Genomic DNA, 9,560 nt, shown 5'->3' with positions numbered 1-9,560 from the left:
TGGAATTCGGGATGATTGCAGGAGGAGGCCAAATGACCGGGTTTCTTGTACCCGCCGGTGCGTCTCAATGGGAGAACTGGTTCTTTAATGAATTGATCGGTCTTCCATGCTTGTAGAGGCGAAAACCGATGCACGATAAATACACAGAGAGCACAATTGACGGGGGGTCGCTTGGAGGTCGAGCAAAACCAGAATCGTGCGTATGCCGAGAGAAACACAAACAAACAGAGAGGTGAATTCTTAGAGGCAGAGGCAGCATGATGCTCAGGAGAATCCTTGAGAAGCTCATAGAGGCGTGCAATGCTCAGTGAGTGCTTGGGTAGAGCAAAGATACTGGGGAATCCATTGGAAGGCCCAGTGAATGCTCAGAGAGTTGGAAAAAGCAGAGTGCAGAAGGCTAGAGAGTGTAGAGGGCCATAGAGTCCTAGGATTTGCAGAGGGCCACCAGAGGTTGGGAGGACAATGAAGGAGCCACCATAGGTTGGAGGCTCGACAGAGGCATAGCCACTCGAGGTTGGAGGCAGAGCCTCAGAGCCAAAGAGATCAAAGAGGACCTCTAAGAGCCATGGAGCTGTAATGAAGTTTAGAACAACAAAGAGATCAAATGATCAAGCTGTTGCTGGTGTCTGATGTGTGCTGAAGACAGAAGAAGGAATTCCAAAGATAGTAAAATAATTCTGAGGGAGTTGGTGTGAGCCAAGAGCTCAAGATATCCAGGAGCGCTGATTGAAGGAATCTAGTCCAGAGAAGTCTAGATCTATCTGCAGAGTATGGACAGCCAGTGGGATAAGATGGCATTATAAACCCATAGGTGTAATTGTAAACCAATGGAGTTAAGTGTGGAACTTGTAAAAGAAGCATTACCATAATCTCAAAGAGCCTAGTCTAGTTGATTAGAGCTCAAGGAGACGTAGCCGAAGATATCAGGGTGTACTCCATATTATATTGTTGTCTTATGTGTTTGTTTATTTGCTGCATTATTTACTGTTATGTGTGTTATCTCAAAATCAGATCCTGATAGGCTGCTGGTCAGGTTGACTCTAAGTAACTATTTCAGACCTACTTTAGGCTGAGGCTTAGCCTCCTCAACCTGAGAGGGCTCTCTCTTAAAGGATTAATGATTTTGATTAAAGATAAGATGGCTAACTCTTATAGAACAACTGTGAAAAATATGAATGCTGGAAATACATTAAACAACTATCCATTGGGCTTATGGAGTCAACAACACCTCAATATAACAGTGAACTCAACCTTACATAGAAGTCAGGGCACTAAGCATTTAGACATTCAGAACATAACTCATATGGGACCACAATTTATAAATGTATACAGGAAATCAGAGCACATTCAGTGAATTCTGAGTGATTATACATCTATACCACTGTAAAAATTATGGAAAGGACAAGATCACATATTATGAACATAAGAAATCCTTCGTGAATCCTGAGAAGTAAAGTCAAAATTATATTACTGAAATTGAGTCTTTACATAAGCCAAATACAAGCTGTATCATAAAAATTTTCCAACCCTGATTACATTTCTGTTACAGCTATATATAGAGCTCTTATTCTAACTGATCGATATTCCTCCTCAAACATGAGGGGAATTCGAAAACTACTTCTAATGACACCTATTAACCCTTTTAACTAACTAATAAATACAACTGACTACTAATTGACAGCTCTAGAATCCTAAAACAATTAGGATTCTAATTCGTCATCATGCTGAACATAGCATTTATTACAATCAAGATGGTGCTCCTACGAGAAAAAGGAGAAAACAGGCTCATTCTCTGACAATTGGTCTTTTTTAGTTTAGCTGTGATGGATGCTCGAAGCTTCTTACTGGTCCTTAATGTCGTATCCCTTTACCTCTGCTGAGAAACAGGAAACTGTCCCTGTTTTTATGCCTTTGTTTTCCTCAAAGATATTTGGAAGTAATTAGCCATGTTCTTTATCCTTTAATTACCCAAAATGGAGCAGACTGCCACGTCCTTGATGTGCTGTAAACCTTTCCCATGTACCTGTGTGATGACAAAACCTTTCAAAAAGATTTGCTGCTTTGTCAATCATAATTGATGAACTGAATTGTAACATGCAGCTACAGCAGTTTCGTAGCGCGCTACGAAACTGCTGTGTAATTTCAAAAGCACAGTCTTCTTCCCTGCCTTTAAAAATTCACTTCGCATAGTTGATGCTTTGGACAAGGTTATGGGAACAACCTGTAAATGAGCATGGTTATTAGCCTCAACTTTTCTGCACAACGTTTAACAACATTTACAGCTAGTGCAAGGGCAGCTGGTGAAGCTTTTTGCTTGTCTCTTCTCAAGCTATTCAGTAAAACAGATAACAGTTGTTGTGATATGTCTTCACTCTCATTCAAACCGAACTCATAATTGTTTGCATTGAAGCAGATACGTTTTCAGTGTGATTTTCACTAGCACTGGCAAGGAAATGTTGAAACATGTCAAGGATGAGATTATCACACTGAAGGTTCAGCATGACAACGCATGACCTGACTTTTGCGACAGTTTCTAAAATTGTTACCCTCCTTCCAAATGTGGGACTATTCATTTGATCTAGTCCCTGAAGGCTTCCAACAATCAACTGAAATATTTCCCTCATTAAATCATCATTATATGGTGCTTCAGGTGCCGTTATTCTAGTGATTTCACTAATGCAAGTAACAACAATGAGCCTGACATCTTTGTCTTGGTGCCTTAGAAGCTCTGGCTTTACCAACGCACTTATGGATGGAATCACTGCATCCTGCATTATAATACATAGCCTGTTGATTCTTGAGCAGACTTTCGACTTTGTGCAGTAATATAACCTTGTGACTTGCAGTGAATGTGGCAATGTTCTAGCAATGCAGTAGCATTCCCAAAAATAAAGTCACAATTGCCTTCAATGTAACAGTCTCTTAGGTAGTGCTTCCCATAATGTAGATATGCAGTGTCCTGCCACCCCAAAAATCTGCAACTATAAAAAGCACACCTGTCAGCTGTTACTCGAATAGCTACAGCTTGACCTGAACCCTCTGGAGCAGCATTTTCAAAGGTGATTCCCTCGGCAATAAAATCCTCTCCTTCAACAATAACAGTACCACATCCAAATGTTCTTGTACCTATTACACTGGTTGCCTGATGATGCTCAATGCGAGTGGCTGTGTTATTCCATGTCAAAACTGTGTCCTCTGCACAAAATCTCCGCAATGTGATCATATTCTTTGGCTTGGGCACATAAATTGGCTGCTTGTAAACCCCGGGCAAGACATCGATAGTAATTCTCTCGTTATTGCGGAGAGGAACTGTATCTATGGCGGCCTGCACGTTAGTGAAATGCCCTCTCCCGTCCTGTGCTACTACCAGCACCTTACCACCCGCGATCCGCGCCATGAAAGCCTAAAGCGGTTTATAGTTCGAAGAACTTTTGCCTCAAATTATTGGGAGAATTTTCTGGCGTCTGTTGATCTGGCGAGGATGTGGTCAAGCTTATAGCTGCATAAATATCCTGCAGTATTCAAGATGCCTTTTTGGAACAGAGTTGATTGGGTGTCAAGATTGTTTACAAGGAATAGTTTCAGACTGCTCCAAATTCAAAGAATAGAAGCAAAACCCACAAGAACATTTCCCCGATTGCTCTGATACTATTTTGAAAACCCTGATTGAATGACCAAAACCGCTGAGTAAAATACAACTGCAAACATGTGCCAGTACCAAGACACCTAACGACCTAATGATGAGGATAAGCGGTCAGATATGATAGATGAAGTGTATAGGCTGACAACTGTTGATGGATTTTGATGGATATGACAGCTGTGAAAGAATGGCTATGGATTCAAACAAATACCCAATTTCGTAGCGCAGCCAGTGCAAAATATGAATTATGCGCTACGAAATCACTTAAAGCATGTTGCGTTGCGAAATTGCTGAAAAGGATTTATGTGCTGCAAAACCACTTTAAAATGATTACAGGCGCTACGAAATCACCTAGACAATTTCGGCTTTGAAATGAGTTTGGACATATGATATCCATGTGAGATGTGAGACCAATGATAGACTAAGACAGAGAATTGACCCCTTTATACATACCAACAATACTCTTAACAAGACTCCTATTCAAACTATTTAGACTCTAAAACCAGATGAAAAGACTAGACCCAAAATTGACACCAACCCTTTGGCAAACAATCGAACTGATGTGAACAATTTAGAAATTTTTCTTGAGTGATAACAGTGGCTCCACTTGGGATAGTGTGCTCCTGCGGTACACTAAGAACATGCAGGTCCAGTGCTTTGTCTTCTTTATTACAAACGGAAATTTGCTTGACAAACATCCCTTTCCAGCGTCTTGGGCCTTCACCTCGGGCTTAAGCTTGATGATCACTGTAGGAGAAAGAAATCTACATCTACTAAAAAAAATGCTCAGTCAACCTTGAGCTTATTTGCATTTTCCTACCTACCTACCCTAACAATTCAAATTTCTTTCAGCTCAATCAATGTGAAATTTCCAATGTAGCCAATCATTTGTCTTATCTGATATTTGAGTTTTTTGACTGCATCGGAGTTCAGAGCCACAATGATATTGTGATGACCACTGCCACTGAAATTGCCTCTGATCTTCATATAAAAACTGAAACACTGGAGAGTAAAACTCTTCCATGTATTTAGCTATAGGATCCCAGAATACATGATTAGCTTGATGATTCCTGTAACTTTCTGGTTGTGCAAACTGATCTTCAACAACAGTGTACAGTTCCTCAATCGTGAAAGAGAAAGGAAGCAACACTCTCTCCTTGTGTTCTGCCATAGAAAGCTTCTGAAAATAATGATCATGATTATGAAAACTATATGCCTGAATTTGACCTTCTAAACCTTCAATGTCTTTCTCAATGTCTTTAGCAACTTCATCCAAAAATTTCATCTTATCCTCTGCCTTACACTCAAATGATTTTAGATATGAAGACAAGGACAAAGAAAAATTTTCATTTGTTTCTCCATTACTATGATCATTATTCCATTGTTTGAAACCTTGAATTGAAGGAGAGTTTGCCACCGCATCTGATCTATCTATCCATTCCTCCAAAAACATAAGCCAAAAGTCTTCAAATGACTTAATGGATTTGGTAGAAAAGCTTTCAATCCATTGTTTACATTTCCCTTGAAATGAATCATAGAACAACATAATGCAAACATCCTCATGTTTAACTCTAAGAAGTTCTGTAAAATCACAAAAATCTGATATATGCTTCAAAGTTAAACTCAAATCTTCTCCATTGAATTTTGGACCATTCCTTAGAAAATATGCATCCTTGGGAAAATGATTTGGGAAACCATGAATTCCTGAAAAATTTATGCATGCATACCTTGAAATAAGAATGGTAGCATCTGGGTCCTTCATAACTCCAGTGGAATCACCATGAATCTATGAATTTCGAATTCTTCAACAATGGAGTCGCCAAGGTAGATTTGCAGCCTCAAAAAACCTTCTGAGCTCCTGCTACCTTCAGAAGTTCAGCTTCATGATTTCGGGAATGAATAATCTTCAGGCTCCCGGCAGACGCACCAAAATGTTATCTCAAAATCAGATCCTGATAGGCTGCTGGTCAGGTTGACTCTAAGTAACTATTTCAGACCTACTTTAGGCTGAGGCTTAGCCTCCTCAACCTGAGAGGGCTCTCTCTTAAAGGATTAATGATTTTGATTAAAGATAAGATGGCTAACTCTTATAGAACAACTGTGAAAAATATGAATGCTGGAAATACATTAAACAACTATCCATTGGGCTTATGGAGTCAACAACACCTCAATATAACAGTGAACTCAACCTTACATAGAAGTCAGGGCACTCAGCATTTAGACATTCAGAACATAACTCATATGGGACCACAGTTTATAAATGCATACAGGAAATCAGAGCACATTCAGTGAATTCTGAGTGATTATACATCTATACCACTGTAAAAATTATGGAAAGGACAAGATCACATATTCTGAACATAAGAAATCCTTCGTGAATCCTGAGAAGTAAAGTCAAAATTATATTACTGAAATTGAGTCTTTACATAAGCCAAATACAAGCTGTATCATAAAATTTTTCCAACCCTGATTACATTGCTGTTACAGCTATATATAGAGCTCTTATTCTAACTGATCGATATTCCTCCTCAAGCATGAGGGGAATTCGAAAACTACTTCTAATGACACCTATTAACCCTTTTAACTAACTAATAAATACAATTGACTACTAATTGACAGCTCTAGAATCCTAAAACAATTAGGATTCTAATTTGTCATCATGCTGAACATAGCATTTATTACAATCAAGATTGTGCTCCTACGAGAAAAAGGAGAAAACAGGCTCATTCTCTGACAATTGGTCTTTTTTAGTTTAGTTGTGATGGATGCTCGAAGCTTCTTACTGGTCCTTAATGTCGTATCCCTTTACCTCTGCTGAGAAACAGGAAATTGTCCCTGTTTTTATGCCTTTGTTTTCCTCAAAGATATTCGGAAGTAATTAGCCATGTTCTTTATCCTTTAATTACCCAAAATGGAGCACACTGCCACGTCCTTGATGTGCTGTAAACCTTTCCCATGTACCTGTGTGATGACAAAACCTTTCAAAAAGATTTGCTGCTTTGTCAATCATAATTGATCAACTGAATTGTAACATGCAGCTACAGCAGTTTCGTAGCGCGCTACGAAACTGCTGTGTAATTTCAAAAGCACAGTCTTCTTCCCTGCCTTTAAAAATTCACTTCGCATAGTTGATGCTTTGGACAAGGTTATGGGAACAACCTGTAAATGAGCATGGTTATTAGCCTCAACTTTTCTGCACAGCGTTTAACAACATTTACAGCTAGTGCAAGGGCAGCTGGTGAAGCTTTTTGCTTGTCTCTTCTCAAGCTATTCAGTAAAACAGATAACAGTTGTTGTGATATGTCTTCACTCTCATTCAAACCGAACTCATAATTGTTTGCATTGAAGCAGATACGTTTTCAGTGTGATTTTCACTAGCACTGGCAAGGAAATGTTGAAACATGTCAAGGATGAGATTATCACACTGAAGGTTCAGCATGAAAACGCATGACCTGACTTTTGCGACAGTTTCTAAAATTGTTACCCTCCTTCCAAATGTGGGACTATTCATTTGATCTAGTCCCTGAAGGCTTCCAACAATCAACTGAAATATTTCCCTCATTAAATCATCATTATATGGTGCTTCAAGTGCCGTTATTCTATTGATTTCACTAATGCAAGTAACAACAATGAGCCTGACATCTTTGTCTTGGTGCCTTAGAAGCTCTGGCTTTACCAACGCACTTATGGATGGAATCACTGCATCCTGCATTATAATACATAGCTTGTTGATTCTTGAGCAGACTTTCGACTTTGTGCAGTAATATAACCTTGTGACTTGCAGTGAATGTGGCAATGTTCTAGCAATGCAGTAGCATTCCCAAAAATAAAGTCACAATTGCCTTCAATGTAACAGTCTCTTAGGTAGTGCTTCCCATAATGTAGATATGCAGTGTCCTGCCACCCCAAAAATCTGCAACTATAAAAAGCACACCTGTCAGCTATTACTCGAATAGCTACAACTTAACCTGAACCCTCTGGAGCAACATTTTCAAATGTGATTCCCTCGGCAATAAAATCCTCTCCTTCAACAATAATAGTACCACATCCAAATGTTCTTGTACCTATTACACTGGTTGCCTGATGATGCTCAATGCGAGTGGTTGTGTTATTCCATGTCAAAACTGTGTCCTCTGCACAAAATCTCCGCAATGTGATCATATTCTTTGTCTTGGGCACATGAATTGGCTGCCTTTAAACCCCGGGCAAGACATCGATAGTAATTCTCTCGTTATTGCGGAGAGGAACTGTATCTATGGCGGCCTGCACGTTAGTGAAATGCCCTCTCTCGTCCTGTGCTACTACCAGCACCTTACCACCCGCGATCCGCGCCATGAAAGCCTAAAGCGGTTTATAGTTCGAAGAACTTTTGCCTCAAATTATTGGGAGAATTTTCTGGCGTCTGTTGATCCGGCGAGGATGTGGTCAAGCTTATAGCTGCATAAATATCCCGCAGTATTCAGGATGCCTTTTTGGAACAGAGTTGATTGGGTGTCAAGATTGTTTACAAGGAATAGTTTCAGACTGCTCCAAATTCAAAGAATAGAAGCAAAACCCACAAGAACATTTCCCCGATTGCTCTGATACTATTTTGAAAACCCTGATTGAATGACCAAAACCGCTGAGTAAAATACAATTGCAAACATGTGCCAGTACCAAGACACCTAACGACCTAATGATGAGGATAAGCGGTCAAATATGATAGATGAAATGTATAGGCTGACAACTGTTGATGGATTTTGATGGATATGACAGTTGTGAAAGAATGACTATGGATTCGAACAAATACCCAATTTCGTAGCGCAGCCAGTGCAAAATATGAATTATGCGCTACGAAATCACTTAAAGCATGTTGCGCTGCGAAATTGCTGAAAAGGATTTATGTGCTGCAAAACCACTTTAAAATGATTACAGGCGCTACGAAATCACCTAGACAATTTCGGCTTTGAAATGAGTTTGGACATATGATATCCATGTGAGATGTGAGACCAATGATAGACTAAGATAGAGAATTGACCCCTTTATACATACCAACAATACTCTTAACAAGACTCCTATTCAAACTATTTAGACTCTAAAACCAGATGGAAAGACTAGACCCAAAATTGACACCAACCCTTTGGCAAACAATCGAACTGATGTGAACAATTTAGAAATTTTTCTTGAGTGATAAAAATGTGTATGTAAATATCAATAAAGCAAATGAACTTAAGGAATTGGTCAGTTAAAGGCAAAAAAAAAGCGTACACCTATTTCAAGTTATTTATTCCGCAAATTATCAATCATAAACATAGATCTTGGACATTGTTTAAGCTTTGGAGTGGGAGAGGTTCTTGTAAGCATGACAAGAAGCCTTTAGTGCCCCATTTCAGATCACGTACACACACACTTTCATAGAAGGAAAAGCTCGTATATCTTGGAAAACTAAGTTTTTGTTCTGAAGTATTTGGTCCAAGGTATTTTGATCCAAGTTATTGGTCCAAGGTATTTGGTCCGAGGTTTTGACCCTAGGTATTGACCCTAGGTATTTGGTCCTAAGTGGTTTTGGTCCATGGTATTGAGAAAGGCCTAAAACTATATAAGAAGGAGAAGATCCTTAAGCCAGGTGTGTAAGTATCGAATATCTAATAAAGTGCGATATCTAGTATGCAAGTCATTAGCTTATGGTGTCGTGCTTGAGCTGAATCAAGGATGAACCTTAGCGGTTGATGAAGGATAAGATCTAATGATGGATCAGGATCTTAAGGCTTGAAATGAATTATCATCATGTGGTTTGATCATGTATAGTCTAGATCTGAATACTAATGCATGTGTTATTCTGTAAATATTATGATCTAGGTATAACTAAAGTCCGGAATAGCTGCAGAATTATGAATTAATATTTGCAGATGTGTATGCTGGTTGGATTTGATAAAAGCGC

General features: G+C 39.2%; 4 pseudogenes; all 4 read right to left on the bottom strand.

Moving 5' to 3' along the window:
• Positions 1-2,378: 2,378 nt before the first annotated feature.
• LOC149229728 (sister chromatid cohesion protein PDS5 homolog C pseudogene) lies at positions 2,379-2,774 on the bottom strand (annotated as a pseudogene).
• On the bottom strand, positions 2,774-3,441 carry LOC149229727 (pectinesterase 31 pseudogene; annotated as a pseudogene).
• A 3,515-nt stretch (positions 3,442-6,956) lies between these two features.
• On the bottom strand, positions 6,957-7,352 carry LOC149229726 (sister chromatid cohesion protein PDS5 homolog C pseudogene; annotated as a pseudogene).
• LOC149229725 (pectinesterase 31 pseudogene) lies at positions 7,352-8,097 on the bottom strand (annotated as a pseudogene).
• Between the last annotated feature and the right edge of the window lie 1,463 nt (positions 8,098-9,560).

This window comes from Pinus tabuliformis, chromosome J (assembly GCF_031772625.1).
Source record: "Pinus tabuliformis cultivar Carrire ecotype Pingquan chromosome J, CPIR1, whole genome shotgun sequence".
NCBI lineage: Eukaryota > Viridiplantae > Streptophyta > Pinopsida > Pinales > Pinaceae > Pinus > Pinus tabuliformis.
The sequence above is the reverse complement of the archived record's forward strand: the minus strand, read 5'-3'. Positions and strand labels throughout refer to the sequence as shown.